The 25183-nt window shown below is 42.3% G+C and overlaps 1 protein-coding gene across 1 annotated transcript in view; it reads left to right on the forward strand.

Moving 5' to 3' along the window:
• The window catches only part of KCNN1 (potassium calcium-activated channel subfamily N member 1), a 194765-nt gene that overhangs the window by 74300 nt on the left and 95282 nt on the right, over nt 1-25183 (forward strand). The gene's annotated exons all lie outside the window — the stretch shown is intronic.

Here is a 25183-nt window from a genome sequence, read left to right on the forward strand (position 1 = left end):
GTTTGGAAAGCCTGCGGCCCCATCGCCAGATAGACTCCCATGGAGTAAGAGAACAGGAAGCTTTGGGGACAAATCCCCAACTTGTAAGAAAACTCTTGAAACTAGTAAGTTCAAATTGGAGGAAGGGGGCAATATACAAAGGGTTTTCTATCTGGTCAAGAGTAATAGTTATTCTGACTGGTGGATGACCAGAAATCCGAGACTTGTTTTATGCCTAGACATGCCCAGGTGTTAGGGTGGGTTTCTTCTAAGATCTTCAATAAAGCGGCTACAGATGTGATAGGTTATGGGTGGGGTGCTATTAGTTGAAGATTACAGATCCTATCTCAAGTAGAGAGGCATTCATTTATTATAGCGTCTGTAATTCCAGGGGTTTTACGACTATGGGCTGGAGTCCATATCAGATCTCTAAGAAGTAAAGGGAAGTGAAGCCTGTTCAATGTCTCTCCATTGAACATGAGTGAGCATGGCACCTTCATAGTATTTCACAATAGATGGAGAAGCTAAACCCCCTAGCTGGATGGGAAATTGAAGAAGTTTATGGGCAATTCTAGGTGGTTTCCCCTGCCAAATAAATTTTCTGCATTCACTTTGGAATTGCAGAAGGAGGTGCATGGGTACCCAGAGCGGAAGGCATCTAAACAGATATGTGAGTCTTGGTAGGAAAGACATTTTAAGGGATGCGATCCGACCAATCCAAGAGATAGATTTGTGGTTCTATTTATGCCTCAAGGTTTTCAACTCCGTTAATAAAGGTGCATAGTTGTCTTCAATTATTTGCGGTATACTGTTAGACAACTTTACCCCAAGATGTGTAATTTGTTTAGTTGTCCAGGAAAAATTAAATCTACGTGTTAGATTATGGATGCATTTTCTTCATAAATGGAAAGAGTCCACAGCTGCATTCATTACTTTTGGGAATTCAGAACCTGGCCACCAGGAGGAGGCAAAGACACCCCAGCCAAAGGCTTAAATACTCCTCATCCCACTTCCCTCATCCCCCAGTCATTCTTTACCTTTCGTCCCAGGAGGTTAGCAGAGAAGTGTCAGAAGTTTTTGATAGTCTCTTATGGAGGGTAGTACTCTTCGGCATGGCACTGGAGTTTTAAGTAGTCCTGTCAGCCTCTCAGTGAGAGCATGGGTGAAAGTTAGAGTCGGGAGATGCAGGGAGAGTCTTTCTGCGAAACCATCCCGACTCCTATTAACAGCTCCACAAGCAATCAGCATTGACGAGTTTTGCTGCCTGCTTTTTTCTCTCTCAAGTCCATGGCAGAAGCGACGCTACTATCTGTCACAATTGAAAGGCCGTGTTCCTGTTCCACGGCATAGGTTCCGGTAAGATCATTTCATTTTACTTTCATCATGGATGTATTGTAATTACAACTGTTACTTCGAGAGGGGTTACAACCTTTCGGGGATAACTTTAACATAGGGTCTCAGTGAGGCTCCTTTTTGTATCTAGGAATCAAGAGTTAATATCTCCTGGGGGGGTTATTGAACAGGGGGTTTTATAATCATGTTTGTTATGTGATTTTGTCTGCTACTGTGTAGTGTTGCTTCGGCTCATGGCTATTTTGGAACATAACGGCCTATGTCTAGTGACGCGGCCTTTACGGTCGGGCGCACTTTTGCATAGACTGCATGGTTTACCTTTTGACTCCATTTCCGCATTCTTGACCGTGTGAAGATGGAGAAATCCTGGTCCGCTTGTGACTGGTTCTCTGGAGGTGGTGAGTGCCCCAGCCATTGGGGGTGTAAGGTGCTGTTTAGATTTTTCTTATTGGTCCATTTTTTATTCAGTGTCCCAGTTACGGAGGATTCTTATTTTTTGGAGACGTATGTCTCTGATTTAGACTCTATTTCTTGTGAAGAATATGAATTGGCCCGGGTGATACATGCCCATCAGTTATGTTCCGAATGCCGTTTTAGAGTGCTCTGTTCAGGGAATCGGGTGCCTACTGAGCCATCAGCCTCTGGGGATTCTATTTCCCATGAGAAGAGTTCCCTACCACCAACTCTTACTACGTATGCAGGCAACCAAAACGCTACTTATCCTCCTATGGAGTGTGGCCTGTTCCCACCTGAGGTTACGACACGGTTTCGCATGGCCATATCTTTGTCGCTGGCTCATCTGCACCTCCCGGGAGTGTGCTAACGATATTGTCTGTGTTCCGTTAACTGGGGCTCATCAGGGATCGTGGGATCGCCTGGTCCAGTTCAGCCCTCCGGGGGAGCGAATGCCCCTGAGGCCTCAGGGGGTCAACCTTTGGGGCCGGTGTTCTTCTTTTGTCCCGGCGGAGGTATGTTGCACCTTTCATTATAGACTGGCATACCTTCGTGTTCTAATAAGGTATGTTTTTGGTGTTGCTGGAGGATCCCATTTTTAATGGGTCTGGGGATTCTCAATCTTAATCTTCGACTTCCTTGATGAAGTAGGGGATGAAGGGGATGAAGTAATCTCCTTATAGTCTTTGTTATTTGTGTATCCTTTTCCAGTTCTGAGCTTGAAAGTCTCGGACTCCTGTTGGGCTGGTCCTGCGGGTCTGGTCCGTTTTTCCTGGGTGATAACATACGGGTTGCCTTATTTTATTTTCATCCGGTGAGGATGATTTTTATTTGGTCTAAAGCTCACGTTGTGGTGTGATGTTTCCTTCGAGAACTTTCTTCTCTGGAATTGATACTCACGATTTTGTGGTCACAATGTTTACAAAAGTCTGTCTGACTGTTATTTATCCCTCAAACTCGGGGGAGACTCTATGTGGCCTTGACAGTACTGGGCCCTTGGTTTTAGGCTGTCCTGACTGGGTACAAATCCTACTGTCTTTGAGGCCTAGTTCAGACATGTGGTGCCCTTTTGTGTCCGGTTGGTCCGGTGAGGGCACCTAGTGATCACAATGTGATTTGTGTTGTTTTCTTGTTTTATTTTACAAGCTTCAACTAGCATCCTGAGAGGACTTGAGGGTTTGTGGTTGCTTAGGGGCATAGGGGATTGGTTCAGTCCTCATTCGCCTTTCAATCTAGTGGGCTGGGACTCTGTTGAAATTCATGGCGACATACTCAGTCGTTTCCGATTTTTCCGGGAACTAGAGTGTTCCTTCCCATTGTGGGTTGGAGGCTTGGAGGATTTAGGTCCTTCATACTGCCATTCTTACGGTTTTGCCGTTCATGGTCTCTTCGGAAGTGTCCTTTTAGGGCTTGTTCCTTTTAGAGGTTCTCTTCCTTTGGATTGAGACTTTCTGGACTTCGGCAGGTTTTTCTGTGGTTTTGGCCACTTAAAGGGACAGTCAACCATAGAATTGTTATTGTTTTAAAAGATAGATAATCCCTTTATTACTCATTCCCCAGTTTTGCATAACCAACACAGTTATATTAATGTACTTTTTACCTTTATGATTACCTTGTATCTAGGAACCTTCTTCCAGCCCCCTGATCACATGACTGTGACTGTTTATTATCTATTGTCTTAAATTTAGCATTTTATTGTGCTATATCTTAAATAACTTTTTGTGCCTGAACACAGTGTTATCTATATAGCCCACGTGTACTTTCTGTCTCTTTGTGTTGAAAAGAGATTTAAAAAGCATGTGATAAGAGGCAGCCCTCAAAGGCTTAGAAATTAGCATATGAGCCTACCTATGTTTAGTTTAAACTAAGAATACCAAGAGAAAAAAGTAAATTTGATGATAAAAGTAAATTGGAAAGTCAATTAAAATTAAAAGTCCTATCTGAATAGTGAAAGTTTAATTTATACTTGACTGTCCCTTTAATTAGGAAGTGAGGGAGTTATTCATCTCCATATCGGAGCGATAGAAGGTGTTGTCTCTTTTACCAAGCTTTTTGCTTAGGGGATGTTTTTCTGCCTGGGTTCATGATGCTTTGCATTCTTCTCCCTTGGGTGTGGTCCTCTGGAACATTAATCTGAAAGGATTATGGAGACTAGCCTTTCTTCTACTCTCTTTCGGGTGACTGTTCTCGTTCTCATTTCCCTTAGTGTTGCCCTTGGGGCTTTTGGCTCTAGAGAAATGAGTGACTTTGTCGCATCCTAGCACCTTGTGGCCTCCAGCTAAGTGTGTTCTCTTCCCTTTGGTCTGGGAATTACAAGTCCTGTACCCGTTCTCCGGGTTTCCCAGTTCTCTTCCCCTGTGAGGTCTGATTGCTTCAGAAGGGGTATCTTGTGTTCCCTGAGAGTGTTGTTCATTCTAGGACGATTCTGGGTCCCGGGTCCAGGGTTCTCATCTTGGATCCTTCTTGGATGTCTGGAGACTTATGATCCTGTGGACTGGTTCGGGATGACCCAGTTATTTCAGGGATCCTATGTTGCGACATAGGGCCTAGCTCATTGGGCTTTCAAGCAGGAAGGCCAGAGTTCAAAACCACCTTCCGGTACTGGTTATAAACTTTAAGGTCTGAATTGACCTTCAGACGGTGTGCTCCTTTTCATGGGGAATTTTTTCTCTGTTGGACATGTACGCTGTTCTTATTTGTGCCCTTCCCTTTTGAGGGGATAGTGTGTCTTCCTTATGAGCTGGGGTTTACTCTCTCTGGAGGGACATTGTCCTGCCCTGTGGGTAGGAGGTTGGATCAGGTGGCTTATTTCTGTAAAGGGCAGCATCTGCTGCTCTGTGGGCTTCGTTCCACCTGTTGAAAATTGATCTCTCTACGTAGAGACTGTATAAGAGAGTTGTGACAGGTCTTCCTACGGATCTATTGCACTTTTCTCTGTTCCATGTCCTAGGAGGTTCTCCTTGGAAGTGCCTTATTTGGAGGAGCGGAATGGGTTGGCACCCAAGCTCTGTTGGTGTGGGTGAGTACCCCGCTTTTTTTCTTTCCATTCCTTGGGGGCTTGTGGTTGGGGTCTTTTGTCCCCCCTGTCTATTGGACATGTCTGTTGCTTGGGCTGGTTGTTGGGGCAGAATATGAGATCAGTTGCTCTGCTATATCGTCCTTGGAGCATTCAAGGTACGGTAAGCCTATTTGAGGTTTCTCCTTTCTCCATCAAGATTTATGGAAAGGACTGGCGGCTCTTAGATAGCCTGCAACGTTATCCGCTGGTTAGTGGATACTTAGCAATCTGAAAGATCCTATCTTCAGCTGCTTTCTACTTGCCCTGCAAATTTTTAAGTTTCAGAGTCATTTTTAGATGACTGCAGTGTGCAGTGTTTTTGCTTCAGATGCTGTTCGTCAGTCCTATCTGAGCTTGCTGCACGAGGTTTCATTTCTGAATATTTTGATATTCTGAGCTACCTTTTTGTGACTTGGGGCCCTTCGTCTTCAGTTGCTTTCTAGAGTGCGGGTGCACTGTGTTAGGGGAAGATCCTCTCTGTTTCAGACTCCCAGCCTTATCTCGTGGTTTCTGTATTGCGGGGGTCTGGGCATTGCCTCCCCTTGTTTCTATGAGACTGGTTGTGTCTCTGTTAGCCTGACCCGGTTTCTCAGGTTTTTTGCTCTGTGTTTGTACTTTTTTTTTTTAGGGTTTTTTTCTGGAGTTCCTTATGCTAGCTGGACAGCTAGCTCAGCATACTAATGTACTGTGGCTACTTAACACTGTAGCAATCCGAGGGTTGCACGTTCGATCTCCAGCGAGATCTACTCAGCCTTTCCTCCTTTCGAGGTTGATAAAATGAGCAGCCCCTTGAGTCCCTTAAGGGGGATTAGCCGTGCTTTACAAGTACAATCTTGTTTTCTCATTGTCTTTTCTTCTTTGTGGAAGAATACGGTAGTTTGTTCCCTTTCTTTAGTGTGTTATTTGGAGACAGACTGCTGGGCGACGGTGTCTCTTGGAGGCTATTGACTTGGTCGAGTCTAGTTCCTGCTGTCTTTATCAGGGCTTGTGGACTATCTGCGGGTCAGTGTCCTGGGCCTTTTTCTTTGTTTCAAAGTTGTTCTCGGCTTTGGACAAAGTGGGTTTTTGTTGGGTAGTGGTTTTCAGGCCTGGTGCCCTCAGAATGGGCCACCTCTTGTACTCTCCCATTTTTTTGCATTCAGTGTCCTCTATAGCTTAGGTATTGTTTTCCCAAAAGTAATGAATGCAGCTGTGGACTCTTTCCAGTTATGAAGAAAACCTTAAATTATGCTTACCTGATCATTTTGTTCTTCTGGCACCTTATCACCCTGATTTTTCTTCTACTGTTCCTTGGTAGAATGACTGGGGGATGAGGGAAGTGGGAGGAGTATTTAAGCCTCTGGTTGGGGTTTCTTTGCCTCCTCCTGGTGGCAAGGTTCTGATTTCCCAAAAGTAATGAATGCAGCTGTGGACTCTTTCCATCTGAAGAAAAGAAAATTATCAGGGAAGTATAATTTCAGTTTTATGAGGCTATCCCCACCAGTATATTCCAGTTTTCATAGTATTAAGCTTGTAAAATGACAAATTACCAAACTTCTTAAGAGTTTCCATTAGCTTAGGGATAGTATTTGCCTGGTCAGCAGAAAATATGGTGATATCAGCGACTTTGTTTTGTTCAGAATAGGGTAATTCCTTCTAGTTCTTTGTCTGATCCAATTTGTTCAGCCAGAGGTTCAACTGCCAGGGCAAAAAGAAGAGGGGATAATGGGCAGCCCTGTCTGGTTCCAATAGATATTGGAAATTACCGTGATTGGAATCCCAGGCCCTTCACTTTTGCAGTTGGAGTGGAGTAAAGGACTTGAATAGCAGGACAGCTTTCAGTGGGAACCTTAATGGCCTCTAATGTTTCCCAAAGATAGGCCCATTAGACTCGATCAAAAGCCGTCTCAGCATTCCAAGGAGATAACCGAGAAAGGCTTGTTCATTCTGGTAGATTTGCACATAATATTAATGAGATGCCTAGTATTATCCGGGCCTTCTCTATTGCAAATAAAGCCTACCTGATCTGGGTTAATTAGGCTGGGTAGCAGCTTACAGATACGATTTGCCAGAAGTTTAGAATAGATTTTAACATTGACATTAATTAGGGAAATGGGCCTGTAGTTAGAGCACAAGACAGGATCTTTGTTTGGTTTGGGAATTGTAACAATAGTGGCCTTAAGAAATTCTTTTTTAAAGTTATCTTCTTTTCTTGCTAAATCGAAAAACCTAAGGAGCAGGGGAGATAGCTCTTGTGTGAATATAAATGTCTTATAAAAATGGGCAGGGAATCCATCTGGTCCAGGGGCCTTAAAGGGCTTTAAGCGATTGATAATTTGTTTAATTTCCAATAAGGTGAAGAGTTGGCAAATTTAGGGAGTTTAAGAATAGGTGAATGTTGTGTGATGAAGTGGGGTTATTATCCTCAGAAGTTTCAATGTTATATAAAAGTCTGCAAAGCAGTCTCTGATTTGTGAGGGTAATCTAAGTTTTTTTTTATTTTCCATGTTTAATCTGGTGTATACGGGATATATTAGTTTGATGACGTAGTTCATTGGCCAGCATAGTGTCCGCCTTATTACCTTTATGGTAGAATGTCTGTTTAAGTTTTGGCAAGTTTTGTTGTGTTCTGTGTAATTCTGATTGGCTAATATGGGTTAGAATTGCAGAAATTTGAGTGGTTATGTCATCTGTAATATTAGATCTATTACAGATTTCTAATGTTCTAAGTTTGCTGTGTGCCTGGGATAAGGTTCGTCCAGCAAGCTGTTTTAGACAAGCTTGTTTGCGGATGATGTATCTTCTAATGACCGCTTTAATGGCATCCCAGAGTATGTCAACCCTTGAGTGTGCATTATCATTCTGCTGAATGAGCTCTATAATATCCTGTCTCAATTCTTCCCTAAAAGGGATATCTGACAGAATGTGACGAGGTAAACTCCATGAGTTCCTAATTTTAGGTTTATCATTGGAGTGTATATCAGCTAACACTTGATCATGATCTGACCAAGAGCAGAGGGAAATGTAGTGTGAGTGACCTGAGTCCAAGGTTTCAACTAAACAGAATATGTAATCAAGTCTGGAGTATGTCTTGTGTGGGTGGGAGTAATGGGTATAGTCTCTATCTTTGGGGTGGAAAGATCTCCATATATCAAAATATCCGACATAATTGTTCTAAATTGTGAAGAAAGGAGTTCAGACTGGGGATTAGCTTTGGAAGAGTTCACGGTTTTGTGGCCAGCTTTATTATCCCGTCATGTTGAAGTCCCCTGCAAGGATAACTCTGCCCTGCCTGTAGCGTTCAACTAACTGTAGGACTTTTGTAAGGTATGCAGGTTGACGCATGTTAGGTAAATAGATTGATACTAATGTATATAGTACATGGTCTAATTTACACACTAAAAGTGTGTATCTGGCTTGGGGGTCTCTAATTACCTGAATTTGCTCATATTCCATTAAGGCTCAGGCACCTAGTGGTGGCAAAGTTTCTTGTGACAAAGTCTCTTATGATAGTGAGTATGCTGGGTGCAAGTATAGAAAATGTGGCACAAGTTGAAATCTCACCCGTTTTAATGGTGTAAATGTTTAGGGCTGAAGTAATCCTACTTAAACTATGTAGGAAATGTGATGTGTGAATCTCACCGGACTGTCAGTCTGGGCTCTAGAGGTGCTCCGGGTTCAGAACAGGCACTTATCTACTCACAAGGCCACTTTTAGGATGATTTGGATGTTTTTTGGGGGCCATCAGGATCCTTGGACAGCGTAGAGATAATCGGCACTTGGGCCTACTTCAGATGGACTTCAAACACCTATTTCCGGCACCTTTTTAGTGATATGCAGATGTGTGGATCTGACCTCTCAGACAGACCCACTGATCAAGTTCGATCCTCTATCTTCCAGATAGCCGACAGGTGCAATGTTTTTGGGCTTGCAGGGCCTCTATCCATGAGGCAGGAAAAAGACATGGCGTCCGATCGCGCCACTTTTTGCTGGCGATGTATGCAAAGCAGATCGTCTCCAGGCTTTCTTAAGACACCTGACCCACCTAGAAGTTGCAGGCCAAAAGCGCAGCTCCATCCCAGGCAGGTCGCAAGGCCATGTTGTAAGCTCATTACAGGCTTAAAAGCCTCTGCTCCAGAGTGGGCCCCAATCCTCCGGGAGCTCAGGAGAGGCACACACACTAGTGTTCTACGGAAGTGGCTGTCGTGTCTGGTCTTAGGTCTCTGACGCTTAGCTTGTAATCCAATCCAGGTGTTAGGTGGTTCAGAGATCAGGTTGGTGTCAAGTGGCCAGTGGATTACCCTGCATTACATTACAAGGGCAATTATATCAGCAAATACCCGACAAATTCAACTTTTTTAAGCTATGATGCACGGAGCTCACACACTGTACGTCTGTTTAGTATGGCAGCTAGCTCACTCCCCACCCCCCCAGACATACCCCTTCTCTCATTTTTAAAAGATGTTTCCTGTTGCTGACTCAGTTCGGAACTCATGGTGCACTGTGCCTAAGGTGGAAGGAGCTATTTCTACTCTGGCTAAGAGAACTATGATTCCTATAGAGGATAGCTGTTCTTTTAAGGATCCTATGGATAAAAAGCTGGAGGCTTATTTAAAGAAAATGTACATTCATCAGGGATTACAATGGCAACCTGCTGTTTGTATTGCTATGGTAGCAAGCACAGCATCTTATTGGTGTGATGCTTTGTCTGAGCTGATTTTAGAGGAGCCTTCTTTAGAGGAAAACCAAGATAGGATCAAAGCTCTCAAGCTGGCCAATTCCTTTATCTCTGATGCCAATATGCAAGTCATTAGGCTGGGAGCCAAGATGTCTGGCTTCACTGTTCTAGCTCGCAGGGTTCTGTGGCTAAAATCTTGGTCAGCTGTTGTTACCTCCAAGTCCAAGCTCCTGTTATTACCTTACAAGGGTAAGATCCTTTTTGGTCCTGGTCTGGTGGAGATAATTTCTGAAATTACAGGTGGAAAGGGGTCTTTTCTACCCCAAGACAAGAAGAATAGACCTAAGGGGCACCAAAATTCTAATTTTCATTCCTTTCATAACTTCAAAGGTCAAAAATCTTCCTCCTTCAAGCCGGAGCAGTCCAAGTCCTCTTGGAGATCCAATCAGCCTTGGAATAAGGGGAAGCAGTCAAAGAAGCCTTCATCTGAGGCTAAATCAGCATGAAGGGTCTGTCCCGGTCCGATATTGGATCAAGTGGGGGGCAGACCTTTCTTTTTTCATCAAGCTTGGATACGCGATGCCAGACCCTTTGGCTGTGGATATCGTATTTTAGGGTTACAAAATAGGATTCACAGGGATCATCACCAGTTCCTGAGATTCGCTTTTCTAGACAAGCACTTTCAATTTTTTGCTCTTCCGTTTGGCCTTGCCACAGCTCCCAGAATTTTCACAAAGGTTCTAGGGCTCTTTTGGCAGTCGTCAGGTCTCAGGGAATTGCTGTGGCGCCTTACCTGTACGACATCTTGGTTCAGGTGTCATCTTTTAAACTAGCAAACTCTCATACAGAAATCTTGTTGTCTTTTCTACGTTCCAAGGGATGGAAAGTGAATCTGGAGAAGAGTTCCCTTGTTCCAGCTACAAGAGTGTGTTTCTTAGGGACCATCATAGGTTCCCTATCTATGAAAACCTTTCTGACGGTTGTCAGAAAATCTAAACTTCTCTCTTCATGCCTCCCTCTCCAGTCTACTGTTTGTCCATCAGTGGCTCAATGCATGGAGGTAATTGGTCTGATGGTTGCCTCCATTGACATTCTTCCTTTTGCTCGATTCTATCTGAGATCTCTGCAACTATGCATGCTCAGTCAATGGAATGGGGACCATTCAGATCTATCTCAGAGAATAAATCCACAAATGGCAGCACCTTATAGTAGATAAAAATCTTTATTCCATCATACTTGGGTTAAAACAGAGTGATGTTTCAGGTACATAACCCTTAATCATATGGTATGATTAAGGGTTATGTACCCGAAATGTCACTCTGTATTAACCCAAGTATGATGGAATAAAGATTTTTATCTGCTATAATGTGCTGCCGTTTGTGGATTTGTGATTGTCAAGGGATTACAGCACCCTTGTACTGGCCTGCATCTGACAGTAGTGCTGTGCTTTTGAGTGAGTTAAATATCTCAGAGAATAGAGTTGGATCCTCTAACAAGAGACTCTCTCTCATGGTGGATTTCTTAGGATCATCTGTCTCAGGGCACATGCTTCCAGAGACCCTCCTGAGTGATTGTGACCACGGATACTAGCCGGTTAGGCTGGGGAACAGTCTGGGGCTCATTAAAAGCTCAGGGCCTGTGGACTCGGGAGGAGTCCTCTCTTCCCATAAACATCTTGAGAGCAATTTTCAATGCTTTGATAGCTTGATCTCAGTTTTTTTAGCCCGCTTCATCAGATTCCAGTTGGACAACATCACCTCAGTGGCTTACATCAACCACCAGAGAGGAACTCTGAGTTCCTTGGCCATGAAGGAGGTGACTCATATTATATAGTGAGCAGAAGCTCACGATTGTCTCCTATCTGCCATCCACATTCCAGAAGTGGACAATTGGGAGGCAGATTTTCTGAGCAGACAGTCTGTTCATCCCGGGGAGTGGGCTCTCCATGCGGAGGTGTTCTTAAAGATAATCCTCGGGTGGGGGTTTCCGGAATTGGTTCTGATGGCGTCTCGTCAGAACGCCAAGCTTACAAGGTATGGTTCAAGATCAAAAGATCCTCAGGCTGCCCTGATAGATGCTCTGGCAGTTCCTTGGGACTTCGGTCTAACTTACCTGTTTCCTCCTTTTGCTCTCCTTCCACGAGTCATTGCTCGTATCAAGCAGGAGAGGGTGTCTGTAATTTTAATAGCTCCTGCATGGCCTCGCAGGATCTGGTTTGCAGACCCAGTGAAGATGTCATCTCTTCCTCCTTGGAGGTTACCTCTGAGGAAGGACATGCTAACTCTGGGTCCTTTCCTCCATCCAAATCTAGTTTCTCTGAAGCTGACTGCTTGGAGATTGAACGCTTAGTTTTGGCTAATCGTGGATTTTCTGAGTCAGTCATTGATACCATGCTTCAGGCTCGCAAACTGGTTACTCGTAAGATTTACCATAAGGTATGGCGCAAATACCTAGATTTGTGTGAATCGAAGGGTTTCTCTTGAAGCAGGGTCAGGATTCCTAGAATTTTGTCTTTTCTCCAGGAAGGTCTGGAGAAGGGTTTGTCAGTCAGTTTTCTGAAGGGTCAGATATCTGCACTGTCTATTCTTTTACACAAGCATCTGGCGGATGTGCCAGATGTTCAATTCTTTTTGTCAGGCTTTGGTCAGAATCAGGCCTGTGTTTAAACCTGTTGCTCCTCCTTGGAACCTTGTGCTTAAAGTTTTGCAGCAGGCTCCGTTTTAGCCAATGCATTCTGTGGATATTAAGTTGTTATCTTAGAAGGTTTTGTTCCTTATTGCTATTTCCTCTGCTCGCAGAGTTTCTGAACTCTAGGCTCTACAATGTGATTCCCCTTACCTTTTTTTCCATGCGGATAAGGCGGTCCTTCGTACTTAATTGGGATTTCTTCCTAAGGTGGTTTTGGATCAAAACATTAATCAGGAAATTGTTGTTCCTTCTTTTTGTCCTAATCCTTCTTCTCATAAGGTACGTCTTTTGCATAACTTGGATGTTGTACATGCTCTTAAATTTTTCTTACAGGCTACTTAAGATTTTTGTTAGTCTTCTGCCCTGTTTTTTTTGTCTCTCCGGAAAGCAGAAGGGTCAGAAGGCCACTTCTACTTCTCTTTCTCTCTGGTTGAGAAGTATGATTCGTTTTGCTTATGAGATTGCTGGACAGCAGCCTCCTGAGAGAATTACGGCTTATTCCACTAGGGCTGTCTCCTCTTCTTGGGCTTTCAAAAATGAAGCTTCTGTGGAACAGATTTGCAAGGCGGCAACATGGTCCTCTCTGCATACTTTTTCCAAATTCTACAAATTTGATAGTTTTGCCTTAACTGAGGCTTCCTTTGAGAGAAAGGTTCTTCAAGTGGTGGTGCCTTCTGTTTAGGTCCTCCTGCCTTGTTCTCCCTCCCTGTTCATTCCTTGTCCTCTAGCTTGAGTATTGGTTCCCACTAGTAATTGGAATGACATTGCGGACTCTCCATGTCTTAGGAAAGAAACAAAATTTATGCTTACCTGATAAATTTATTTATTTCCAGACATGGAGAGACCACGGCCCCACCATTAAATTAGACAGTTTTTTTTTGTTAAACCTCAGGCACCTCTACACCTTTGTGTTATTTCCTTTTCCATTTCCCTTCGGCCGAATGACTGGGGGTTATGGGTAAGGGAAGTAAAACTTAACAGCTCTGCTGGGGTGCTCTTTGCTCCTCCTGCTGGCCAGGAGAGAATATCCCACTAGTAATTGGAATGACGTTGTGGACTCTCCATGTCCGTGAAGAAAGAAATTTATCAGGTAAGCATAAATATTTGAGATATATATACACTTTGGAGACCTTTCCACTCAAAAATACCTTACTACTTTAAAAAAGATTTTTAAGCAAATTAAATATATTAAGTGTTTAACTGTGTATTTACTGTAAACATTTTACATTCCAATGTTCTTCCCATACTAGAAAATGTTCTTTGTATTTTTAAATATATATTCCTATATAGATTCAAGTGTAGTAAAGCACTCCTGGTTAACTTTCCATAAGGCCGTAATAGCCTGCTGGACCCAAGGTGCGCATCAAAAAAACAATATAGTCCCAACAGATAGAAGCCACTCACTGGGTCTTAATACACATAATTTTCTTTAATTGTGGAAAGGAAATTATGTATATTAAGACCCAGTGAGTGCCTTCTATCTGTTGGGAATATATATTATATATATATATATATATATATATATATATATATATATATATATATATATATATATTATATATATATATATATATATATATATATATATTGAGTATCTCACAAAATTGAGTACCACCCTCACATTTTTGTAAATACTTTATTATATCTTTTCATGTGACAACACTGAAGAAATTACACTTTGCTACAATGTAAAGTAGTGAGTGTACAGCCTCAAAATAACTCAACACACAGCCATTAATGTCTAAACCGTTGGCAACAAAAGTACACCCCTAAGTGGAAATATCCAAATTGGGCCCAAAGTGTCAATAATTTGTGTGGACACCATTATTTTCCAGCACTGCCTTAACCCTCTTGGTCATGGAGTTCACCAGAGCTTCACAGGTTGCCACTGGAGTCCTCTTCCACTCCTCCATGACAACATCACGAAGCTGGTGGATGTTAGTGACCTTGCGCTCCCCCACCTTCCATTTGAGGATGCCCCACAGATGCTCAATAGGGTTTAGGTCTGGAGACATGCTTGGCCAGTCCATCACCTTTACCCTCAGCCTCTTTAGCAAGGCAGTGGTCATCTTGAAAGTGTGTTTCGGGTCGTTATCATGTTGGAATATTGCCCTGTGGCCCAGTCTCCAAAGGGAGGGGATCATGCTCTGCTTCAGTATGTCACAGTACATGTTGGCATTCATGGTTCCCTCAATGAACTGTAGCTCCCCAGTGCTGGCAGCACTCATGCAGGCCCAGACCATGACACTTCCACCACCATGCTTGACTGTAGGCAAGATACCCTTGTCTTTGTACTCCTCACCTGGTTGCCGCCACACATGCTTGACACCATCGGAACCAAATAAGTTTATCTTGGTCTCATCGAACCACAGGACATGGTTCCAGTAATCCATGTCCTTAGTCTGCTTGTCTTCAGCAAACTGTTTGCAGGCTTTCTTGTGCATCATCTTTAGAAGAGGCTTCCTTCTGGGACGACAGATATGCAGACCAATTTGATGCAGTGTGCTACATATGGTCTGAGCACTGACAGGCTAACCCCCCACCCCTTCAACCTCTGCAGTAATGCTGGCAGCACTCATACGTCCATTTCTTTTTTAAGATATGGTGAGTCCACGGAGTCCTTAATTACTATTAGGAATATCACTCCTGACCAGCAAGAGGAGGCAAAGAGCACCACAGCAAGAGCTGTTAAGTATCCCTCTTCTCCCCACAAACCCCAGTCATTCTCTTTACCTTCAGTGCAAGGAAGAGTTGAAGTTTAGCTGTCTGTTAAAGAATTTTCTTCTATCAAGATTTTATTATTTTGAAAGCCTGAGCAGGTTTGCTCTTATCTTTCCTGACAAAACTGGGTCTAGCTGTACTCCACGTCAGTCTCTTCAGTAGGGCTGTGGTAGCTTTAAAGCAGTTAGGAACTTGTGGGGTGGGCCTCACTGCGTTTTCCTAATAAATTGCTGCCCTCACATAAAAAGCCAGAGTAGGTTTACTCTGTACTCTCTTCTTTTCACAGGTCTCTGTAAGGAGTGGCTTCCTCTCATACTAGGTGAGCTGTCCTTCTGCCGGACAGCCAGAGGTGCAGGTAAGTGCTATTTTCTTCTTAAATGGGGAGAGTCCACAGCTGCATTCATTACTTTTGGGAATACAGAACCTGGCCACTAGGAAGAGGGAAAAATACTCCAGCCAAAGGCTTAAATATCTCCCCCACTCCCCTCATCCCCCAGTCATTCTTTGCCTTTCGTCACAGGAGGTTTATTTACAAAGAAAACAGAACTCTGGCACTAAATGGATAACTGCACATGATTTGGGATTGAACTCCTGCATTATTAAGGGGATATATTGGCAGGGAGCAGGCACTGGGGCTTTAAGGAAAGTGTTTTTATTTTACATCGGTGGCTCAGCATCTATATTAGGGACCTGATAACATCAGGATGGGTCTGGTACATGTGTTTAGTCAGGAGCTATCTCCTTAGACATATTACGGAATGATGTTCCGCTTGTATATATTACTTTTTTTTCTATGGCTGCTGGGATCGCCCGTGTTGTTAAAAAGGCACAGATCTTCTCTAAGGTGGTCTTTTTTTCCCTTATTGGCGCACTTTCCAGATTGTGGCATAGCTTTTAGCGGAAGTGGGTTATTAAAGGGCCACTAAACCCAAAATCTTTCTTTCATGATTCAGATAGAGAATACAAATTTAAACAACACTACAATTTACTTCTATTATTTATTTTGCTTCATTTTTTATATATCCTTAGTTGAAGAAAAAGCAATGCACATGGTGAGCCAATCACACGAGGCTTCAATGTGTAGCAACCAATCAGCAGCTACTGAGCATATCTAGATATGCTTTTCAGCAAAGAATATCAAGAGAATAAAACAAATTAGATAATATAAGTAAATTAGGAAGATGTTTAAAATGACATTCTCTTTCTAAATCATGAAAGAAAAAATGTGGGTTTCATGGCCCTTTAAGTCTCTGCAAACACAGAGCTATTTGCAAAACCTTCAGGCTCCGGTTTTCGGTCATATTGCGATCCCGGTGTACAGAAGGGGCAGATAGGTACCTCAGTTAAGCGCTGAGGTGTAGAGGTACCCAATTTTTATTTACGCTAAAGATTTACACATTGTGTTTTGGGCATTGATTTATATCTTTAAGGAGGAGAATATTTAAGTCATATCTTTCACTCGTTGTTACTTTTGGAAAAGAATGCTCTTAAAGGAAAGGTTTTAAAAATACATTATTTTTTGGGGGGGTTTGTCGCTTGAGCTTCAAATTTTAATTTCAAGATGGACCAAGAGTCTATGCCTTCTGTTGAATGCAAGCTTTGTCTAGGCAACCAAGTTCAACCTCCTTTTCCCTTTTGTTCTGATTGTACGTTATTGTTCTTTCAATACAAAGATAGACTTTTTGTTGCTGAGCCACCACTTTCTCAGGTTGATGCTGCTCAGTCAATGCCACAGCTTTCTCCTCAAACATCCCAAGCCCTATAACATGCAATGCCCTGCAGTTCCTCACAATCTCCTGGTGGAGTCTATTTGCATGCAGAAATTGCTGCCCAGGTATCCTTGGTGGTATCTGAGGCGCTAGCTGCCATTCCCATGCTTCAGTGAAGATGCAATAGTAAGATTTCTGATCCAGTTCAGGCTAACCAAGTGGCTCTTTCTCATAAGTCTGAAGAGGAAGATACTTCAGTAGCCTCTGAGGGTGAGATCTCAGATTCGGATAGTATAATTCCTTCTTCTGATGCTGAAGTGGTTTCCTTCAGATTTAAGCTTTAACACCTTTGTGTTTTGTTAAAGGAGGTTTTGGCTACTTTGGACGACTCTGATACCCCTGTCGTTGTCAACCCTAAGAAATCTAGTAAACTAAATAGATACTTTGATGTACCCTCCTTTGTGGAGGTGTTTCCGGTGCCAAACCGGGCTACAGAAATTATTGCCCGGGAATGGGAGAGACCTGGAATTCCTTTTTCACCGTCTCTGTTTTTTAGGGAAATGTTCCCTGTGGCTGACTCCGTTAAGGAGTCATGGCAGACGGTACCCAAGGTAGAAGGGGCAATTTCTACCCTGGCTAAACGGACTACTATTCCTATTGAGGATAGTTGCTCTTTCAAGGATCCTATGGACAAGAAGTTAGAGGCTTACTTAAAAAGGATGTATGTTCATCAGGGTCTCTAATGTTAACCTGCGGTGTGTATTGCTACCGTGACAAGTGCGGCTGCATATTGGTTTGAAGCTTTGTCTGAGTCTCTACAAGCAGAGACTCCTTTGGAGGAAATACAAGGTAGGATTAAGGCGCTTAAGCTAGCCAATTCCTTTATTACTGACCCCTCTTTGCAGGTCATCAAGTTGGGAGCCAAAATATCTGGTTTTGCGATTTTTGACACGTAAAGCATTATGGCTGAAATCTTGTTTAGCAGATGTTTCCTCTAAGTCTAAACTTTTGGCGATTCCTTACAAGGGTAAGACCTTGTTTGGGCCGGGTTTGGAAGAAATGATCTCCTATATCATGGGTGGTAAAGGATCTTTCCTGCCAAAAGATAAGAAGAATAGGCCGAAAGGACATCAGAGTAATTTTCGTTCCTTTCGTAACTTCAGAGGTAAGTCTTACCCCTCCTCTGCCAAGCAGGAACAGTCCAAGCCCTATTGGAAACCCAGTCAGTCTTGGAATAAGGGGAAGCAATCTAAAAAGCCTGCAGCTGAGTCTAAGTCAGCAGGAAGGGTTTTCCCCGATCCAGAATCGGATCAAGTGGGGGTCAGACTCTCTCTGTTTCATCAAGCATGGATATGAGATGTTCCAGATCCGTGGGCCGTGGACATAGTATCCCAGGGATACCAGTTAGAATTCAAGACCATTCCCCCAGGGGCAGGTTTTTCCTCTCAAGATTATCTGTAGACCAAATAAAGAGAGAGGCATTCTTGAACTGTGTTCAAGATCTTTCCCTTATGGGAGTGATAGTTCCAGTTCCAGTACAGGAACAGGGACTGGGGTTTTATTCAAATCTGTTTGTGGTTCCCAAAAAAGAGGGAACTTTCAGACCCATTCTAGATCTAGTGTCTCAATTGTCTCAACAAGTTTCTCAGAGTGCCGTCTTTCAAGATGGAGACTATCTGTTCCATTCTTCCTCTAGTTCAAGAAGGTCAGTTCATGTCAACTATATACCTGAAGGATGCGTACCTCCATGATCCCATTCACAGGGATCATCTGAGATTTGCCTTTCTGGACAAACACTTTCAGTTTGTGGCTCTTCCATTTGGCCTGGCCACAGCTCCCAGAATTTTCTCAAAGATCCGGGGGGCTCTTTTGGCAGTGATTCGGTCTCTGGGAATTGCAGTGACGCCTTATCTGGACGACAGTATGGTTCAAGCGCCATCTTTTCAACTAGCAAAATCTCACACAGAGATCTTGTTTTCTTTGCTTCCTTCTGGATGGAAGGTTAATTTGGGAAAAAGCTCTCTTGTTCCGGCTTCAAGGGTGGTCTTCTTAGGAACCATTATAGATCCCCTATCAATGAAAATATTTCTGACGGAGGTCAGAAGAGCCAATGTATGACCGTCAGTGGCCCAATGTATGGAGGTAATTGGTCTGATGGTGGCTTCCATGGACATAGTTCCCTTTGCTCGATTCTATTTGAGAGCTCTACAGTTATGCATGCTCAGTCAATGGAATGGGTGTGACAAATACCCCGGCTACCCCGACTGGGTAGTTCCTTCAAGACGTGTCCTGCTTCCTCCCTGCCGACCAAGTTGGGGTAGCCGACTGCAGACTCCGGCTACCCCAACTGGGTAGCTCTGCCAGAGGGTCCTTCCTATACCTGACAACAGGCAGCTATGTAGCTAAGAAAGTGATTATAGCAGAAGCCCACCCAAATAACTAGACAGACTAGCATTCAGGTGAAACAAGAACTATCTTTATTGAGAAACACACACATCTTTTATATACACTGCTCATTTTGATAAGACACTGGACAATCCCACAATTTTCCTGCCATTCCCGCCCCTCCAGAAAGGCTGGAGCCTCCATAGCAGCCACAGTCCCACATAATCCCAGTACCCAGGGGTGGCGGTTTTCGGGGTGATCCCGGTGGAGCAGCAGCATTTACAGGATGTCATTTTAAAGCTCTCGGTCCTCAGATGCCACAGTCCAAATAATTCATTACTGTGGACCGTAGATACAGTCTGTTGAAGTTATGGGGCTAGGGGTGTCAAAACCCCCTGTTCCCAAAGGAGCTCGCCTCCGGTAATTCCCCCACCTCTTGTCCACCCTATGGGATACCAATCCTAAAAAGATCAGCACTCTGGGGCAAAGGGGCACTGGAGCAACCAGGGGTAGGGTTCCATGGCCGACCGAGAGTTCCAGGAGCACGGCCAGCCTGAGAGGGGTTAGGCGGGTGTCCGTGGTGAGGCGGCCGACCGGGAGTTCCAGGAGCCCGATCAGCCTAGGAGAGTTTTTCTGGTCAGAGACCAGCTCTTCTCGGACAAAGTTCTCTTCACCAAATAAAGGAAACAAAAGGTCTGGGAGATCGCGGTTGCTCTCCAGAAGCCCAAATCCGCTGAGAAACAGGAGGGGGTGAAGTGGTGGGGGGAAGGGGTTCATCTCTTGTGGCCTGGCACACTATGGAAAAACAATAGATAACAAGAGACAGCAAGATCCTGCTAGCCATGAAAGTGCCAAATCTGGTGTGACAAGGAGTCAGGCAGGCAGTAGGGGGGGTAGGGGCAGCCTTGGCTGTCTTATATCTGTCACAATGGGGATTATGCAGACCTGTCTCAGAGGATTGTTCTAGATCCATCAACAAGAGACTCTCTCACCCATGGGACATGCTTTAGGAGACTCTCATGGGTGATTGTGACCATGGACGCCAGCCTGCTGGGCTGGGGAGCAGTCTGGGACTCGTTGAAGGTGCAGGGACTTTGGTCCCAGGAGGAATCTGCTCTCCCCATAAACATTCTGGAGTTGAGGGCGATCTTCAATGCCTTGATAGCTTGGCCTCAGCTGGCCTTAGACCGGTTTATCAGGTTTCAGTCAGACGACATAACCTCAGTGGCTTACATCAACCACCAGGGAAAGACTCAGAGTTCCTTAGCCATGAAGGAGGTGGCTTGGATCATACAGTGGGCGGAAGCTCACAAATGCTGTCTGTCTATCTCCTATCCACATTCCAGGAGTGGACAACTGGGAAGCGGACTTCCTGAGCAGACAAACTTTTCACCCCAGGGAGTGGGAACTCCATCCGGAGGTGTTCTGTAGGTTAATCATCAAATGGGGGGTACCAGATTTGTATCTGATGGTGTCTCGACACAACACCAAACTTCCAAAGAACGGTTCAAGGTCAAGGGATCCTCAGGCCTTCCTGATAGATGTGTTGGCAGTTCCTTGAAACTTCAGGATGACTTACCTATTTCCTCCATTTGCTCTCCTCCCACGAGTCATTGCTTCTATCAAGCAGGAGAGAGCATCAGTGACTCTAATTGCTCCGGCATGGCCTTGCAGAATCTGGTATGCAGACCTAGTGGAAATGTTGTCTCTGCCTCCGTGGAGACTACCCCTGAGGAAAGACCTTCTACTTCAAGGTCCCTTCCTTCATCCAAATCTTGTTTCTCTGAAGCTGACTGCTTGGAGATTGAACACTTGATTCTATCTAAGCGTGAGTTTTTTGAGTTGGTCATTGAGACCATGATTTAGACTCGTAAGCCTGTTACTCGAAAGATTTACTATAAGATATGGCGTAAATATCTTTATTCCAAGAATTTTTGTCTTTTCTCCAGGAGGGTCTGGAGAAGGGTTTGTCTGTCAGCACTCTGAAGGGTCAGATTTCTTCTTTATCTATTTTGCTGCACAAGCGTCTGGCGGATATGCCGGATGTGCAATCTTTTTGTCAGGCCTTGGTCAGAATGAGGCCTGTGTTTAAATCTGTTGCTCCACCTTGGAGTCTTAATCTTGTTCTTAAAGTTTTACAACAAGATCTGTTTGAGCCAATGCATTCCATAGATATTAAGTTGTTATCTTGGAAGGTTTTGTTTCTTATTGCTATCTTTTCTGCCCGGAGAGTTTCAGAACTCTTAGCCTTGCAGTGTGAAACGCTTTATCTCATATTTCATGCGGATAAGGCTGTTCTTCGTACCAAGTTTGGTTTTCTTCATTAAGTTGTTTCGGATAGAAATATTAATCAGGAAATTGTTGTTCCTTCTCACTGTCCTAACCCTTCCTCTCATAGGGAACGTTTGTTGCATAATTTAGATGTAGTGCATGCTCTTAAATTCTATTTGCAGGCGACTAAGGATTTTCACCAGTCTTCTGCTTTGTTTGTTTGCTTTTCTAGGAAATGTAAAGGCCAGAAAGCTACTGCTACTTCTCTCTCTCTTTGGTTGAAAAGTATTATTTGTTTGGCGTATGTGACTGCTGGACATCAGCCTCCTGAGAGAATCACAGCTCACTCCACTAGGGCTGTCTCTTCTTCTTGGGCTTTCAAAAATGAAGCTTCTGTGGAACAGATTTGCAAGGCTGCAACCTGGTCCTCTTTGCATACTTTTTCAAAATTGTATAAATTCAATACTTTTGCCTCGGCTGATTCTTCTTTTAGGAGAAAGGTTCTTCAAGCAGTGGTGCCTTCTGTTTAGGATACCTGTCTTGCCCCTCCCTAGTCCTCTGTGTCCTTTAGCTTGGGTATTGGTTCCCAACAGTTATTGAGGACTCCGTGGACCATATTTTAGGAAAGAAAACTAAATTTCTGCTTCATTGCGCTTCACAGATATTGCTCTTGTTACAAATTGAAGGTTTGTGGCAACCCTGTATCGAGCAAGTCTGTCGTCACCATTTTCCCAACATATATACACATATAAAAACATAAATACACATAAATACACATATATATAAATACACACCTATATATACACACCACCAGCAAAAAGATTATGACTCACTGAAGGCTCAGAGGATGGTTAGAATTTTTTTTAGCAATATAGTATTTTTTAATTGAGGTATGTACATTGTTTTTTAGACATAATGCTATTACACTCTTAATAGACTACAGTTTAGTTTAAATATAACATTTATATACAATGGCAAACAAAAAAAATTGTGTGACTCACTTTATTGCTATATTCGTTTTATTGCGGTAGTCTAGAACCAAAATCACAATATCTCCGCGGTACGCCTGTAGTTAAAACCATCATTAAATATTAATATTGCATAAATATGTTTTTTCATGTTTTAGTCTATTTAACTGCAAAGGGCTCTAACGCGCATATATATATATATATATATATATATATATATATATATATATATATATATATATATATATATATATATATACATATGTATATATATATGTATTTATGTGTTTATATGTGTATATATGTCTGTAAATACATATATACACATATAAATACATATGTACACATAGAAAAACATAAATATGTACACACACAAACGTGCACAAGCAGCTGTGATAAACCCCTTTTCGCATGTACAACAGTTAGAGCTCTACTTGTAATCTAGCCCTTTGGCTTTAGTGCACTTTAGCGAGCTATAAGTCTTAATAAAAAATAATAATGCGATCCATTGAAGGGGAGAAGAAGATAGTGCAGTCGCGATATTAGAAGTCCTGAAGTTAGCGCGAATTTAGTTTCTCTCACGCGCAAACATTTTACTTTCAACTTGTAATACACACGCTAACCCGCCTGCGTTAAAGGTTTACTTCCAGCAGTGTTTGCGCGAGAGTGAAAGTGCTAAAATGCATGCACACCACTTGTTATCTAGCCCTATATCGGTATTGGAAAAGATCATATCAGATATTGCAAAATTTACTCAATATTATCTAACAGGTTTTCGGGACCATTTTGCATTTATCAAATTCCACACCTAAAGACAATTCGGAATAATTCCATTATATTGAGCACATGCAGTACACTCTAAAATGGCCACAGCCGTAATTTTAGATGAATATATGCTCTGGAATTAATAAACCTATATTCATCGCTATTGTATATTCTATTATTAGTGGGCAGGATATAAATTTAAATAAGTTTATGTATTTAATAGACATATACACAATATCTTGTATAGTTAACAAGACCTAAAGGAAACAGAAAACTGAAATCATAACCACCAACAGCTAGAAATGGTGTTAAAAAAAAACTAAAACAATTTAACATATTTAATAAAAAAAAAAAAATTGAACAAAAACACTTAGTATACCCATCATGCCAACATACATATGTCATTCAGATGGTTTAACAATTTGACAGCCGTTCTCGGTTGTTAACCTTGCTATTGTAGGGAAATGGGGGTGGAATATCATGGGAATTATAAAGCTTGACTATGTTGAACTTAGTATGATTGTGGTTGTTTTGATTTAAAAAAAAAATGCCTGATCCTGTTCTCCCAATATTGGAATCTACCCCATATACAGGAGATTATAGTTACAAAGAAAATATTATTTAGTTTTATTTAGTATTCATCTTGGAACTGGTTAGGGGATCGTAAATTAAGGCTTAAGTGTATCTATCTATTTTATAAAACAGGATTTATAATCCTACTTGGTATCTTCTGTTCCTTCATTTCCTCTTTTGGCTTGGCTATGACATAGAGGGCAGTTCCACCCACTCTCTACATAGGCTCCCTAAGGGCTTTCAAAGCTTTGGACTTCAAGAGTGTCATATGACACACACACTGATTGAATGTTCATTGAAATTGTCATTAAATAAAAAGATTTTATCCCAGTGGGTTGGCATAACATTGTAATAGAAGCATTACTATAGGCACGGATAGATTAAAAATAAAGTACACATATACTTTTTAATGGCAAAATATTACATATATGGCATTTCATTAGCTAAAGTTTACCATCACTTTAGCATATGCAGGGGAACTGTGATTGACAGCATTTATATGGAGAAATCAAAATCTTTACAAGCGATCACAGGGTAATGCAGAAAAAGATTAAATTGACCAATTAGAATTTCTTTAAGGAGGATTCTGTTTAGTAGTTATTTAATGGTCTCAAACACAACAGGATTTCACAATATACCTGCTTGTGCACAGGTGACACAATTAGTTTGACTGAATTTGATTATGTGCTCAGCAGGTGTTCTTTGATTGCTGTTGGAACGGGAGGGGTTGATTGAAGGTCTTTTGGGCAATTTATTTAGAGCAGTAGTTTAAGTTAGAGCAGTAATTGTGTGGATAAATAAGAGTATTTATCTGAGGTGATTGTATAAGGGCATAATGATTTGGTTTATAATTCAAAAAAATGAAACGGTTCATAAAAGTATTAATCTTTGTCTTTAGAAACCATTACCATTGTTGGCCATTGTTTAGAACAGTAGTGGCCAATGTTGAGAGCAATGGAAAACATTGCAAAACCATGTAATACTGATTAAAATACTCTGGATTACTCAGTTATTAAAGATATGTGAAAGTCAACATTTAACTTTAATGATTCAGATACAGCATGTAATTTAAAGAAATATATATTCTATTTTACTTATATTATCATTGCATATTGTCATATTATCTAGGTATGTACTAAGAATACCAAAAAACTAAGTAAATTTCATAATATAAGTATTTTGGAAATGTTCTTATTTATTTGCATGCATCTGAATCATGAAAGTTTAATTTGCACTAGTCCCTTTAATAATCACTAGCTCAGCCTCCATGCAATATATTGTAACAAATTGACATGTTTATGGGTTGTGAGGGAACTTTTCCATGGAAGAAAGTTCCTGGATGGTGACAGCATGCTGCGGATCTTGCCATCCTTATGCCTTAGCATGTCCCTTACATACCACATATATGTGGCATGCATGTGTGGGGGGGCAGAATTCACATTGCCCACACTGCTATTGGCTGGTCAGTCATTAATCCCTTTCCTGCCAGAGAGACCTGCAATGCATTGTGAGATAAATTGAGAAGATGCATGCTCAGAGCATGGGAACAGTTAAAGGCTCAATTCTGTTTCATAAAAGTTAAGATAGTCCACTCCTAACCCAA

Source organism: Bombina bombina, chromosome 2 (assembly GCF_027579735.1).
Source record: "Bombina bombina isolate aBomBom1 chromosome 2, aBomBom1.pri, whole genome shotgun sequence".
NCBI lineage: Eukaryota > Metazoa > Chordata > Amphibia > Anura > Bombinatoridae > Bombina > Bombina bombina.